Source organism: Populus euphratica, unplaced genomic scaffold (assembly GCF_000495115.2).
Source record: "Populus euphratica unplaced genomic scaffold, PopEup_1.0 scaffold120.1, whole genome shotgun sequence".
NCBI lineage: Eukaryota > Viridiplantae > Streptophyta > Magnoliopsida > Malpighiales > Salicaceae > Populus > Populus euphratica.
In genome coordinates, this window is record NW_011499918.1 from 899,868 (window position 1) to 901,755 (window position 1,888).

Here is a 1,888-nt window from a genome sequence, read left to right on the forward strand (position 1 = left end):
TAATAGAGCTGTGCGCTAATGGAAAAGTCAGCGCTTCCGATTGCTCGCCATGTAGGCCAAAAATGAATGGTGTGGTAGAAACTGCTAACAAAAATATCAATAAGATTATTTAGAAGATGGTAGTCACTTACAAGGATTGGCATGAGATGTTGCCATTTGCCTTTTATGCGTACCACATTACAATTCAAATCTCAATAGGAGTCAACCCTTATACGTTGCTATATAGAATAGAGGCGGTGATACCTTTAGAAGTTGAAATCCTCTCATCAAAAGTATTGATAGAGTCTGAGCTAGAAGAGGTAGAGTGAGTAAAAGTTAGATATGAATAGTTGAATATGATAAGTAAAAAAAGGATAGTTGTAGTCTTCCATCATCAACTATACCAAAGAAGAATGGCCAAATCATATGATAAGAAGGTTTGACCTAGAGGATTCCACGAAGAAGATCTTATACTAAAAAAAATATATTGCTTTTACTAGAAAAAGATTAGAGTAAATGGACGCCAAATAAAGAGGGCCCTTACATGGTAAAGAAAACGTTATCGGGAAGAGCCTTATTGTTATCTAGAATGGATGGAAGAGATCTAGTTAGACCTGTGAATGCTAACTTTATAAGAAATAACATACAGCCTCATCAATAAAATAAAGTTCGGTCATGAATTCTCTCTGTAAAGAACTAAGTTTTCACAAAGCACATGATCTCATAACATTTAAAATCTTTTACCTAAAAGAACTCTTTTTACGTTTGACTCTATCAATTCCTAAAATGGAGGGTTACAAACCAAATTTAAACCTGATAGGTATTGCACACCATACTAGAGGCAAAAGGTGTATATAGGGCTCTATAAGGAACTGAAGCCCAAAGGGGTATGATCATAGAATGTTGCTTAAAACAAAATATGATAATTATATTGAAAGTTTTAGTTTTCATGATCAATTTTTTTTTTTTTGTGTTTTCCTCTAAAAATTATTTTTAAAAAAAAAATAGAAAAGGCTATTAAAATATTAACAAAAGTATAATACAAAGTAATGTTTAATGGAGCAAGAAAGGGCCCCATAAGGAACTAGAGATCTTTGCACCAAACATAAAAAGGATAGAAAACATAGCACCTGGAGTATATTCCAGTTCAAAAGGATAGGTCGGGCAAACAAATGAAAATAAGAGCTCAAAGAAGTCTACAATGAAAAGGGGACCTATGTTTCCAAAAATAGGTAAAAAAAAAAAAAACATGTATGCTATATTGTCATAACAATAACTTGGCAGGAAACGGTGTGACGAAAGACAAAATGGTTTCCAAGTTTTTGGGAACTACTGAGGTATGAAATCTTAGGTCAACGAAACTATGGAAAATGATAGGAATTATGAATTAGCACTGTTTTATTTCTCGAGGTAAGATGATTTCTTTTTAAGTTCAAAACGGGCAGGTCACCTAATATTGAGAGCATTCCTTAGAAAAGCATGGAGTTTTCTAAAGAATTTTTAAGAGGGGTTGGTAACCTGATACTGAAACCGTTTCTTAGAAAAGCATGGAGTTTTTTAAGAATTTTAAGAGGAGGCCGGTTGCCTGATATTGAAACTGTTTCTTAGAAAAGCGTGGAGTTTTCTAAAAATTTTAAGAGGGGCCGGTTGCCTGATATTAAAACCTGTTTTTAGAAAAGCGTGGAGCTTTTTAAAAAAATATTTTATGATGGGCAGGTCACCCGATATTGAGACCATTTCTTAGAAAAGCGTGGAGTTTTCTAAGAATTTTAAGAGGGGCCGATCCCCTAAATTTGACACAGTTTCTTAGAAAAGCATGGAGTTTTCTAAAGAATTTTTAAGAGGGGTTGGTAACCTGATACTGAAACCGTTTCTTAGAAAAGCATGGAGTTTTCTAAGAATTTTAAGA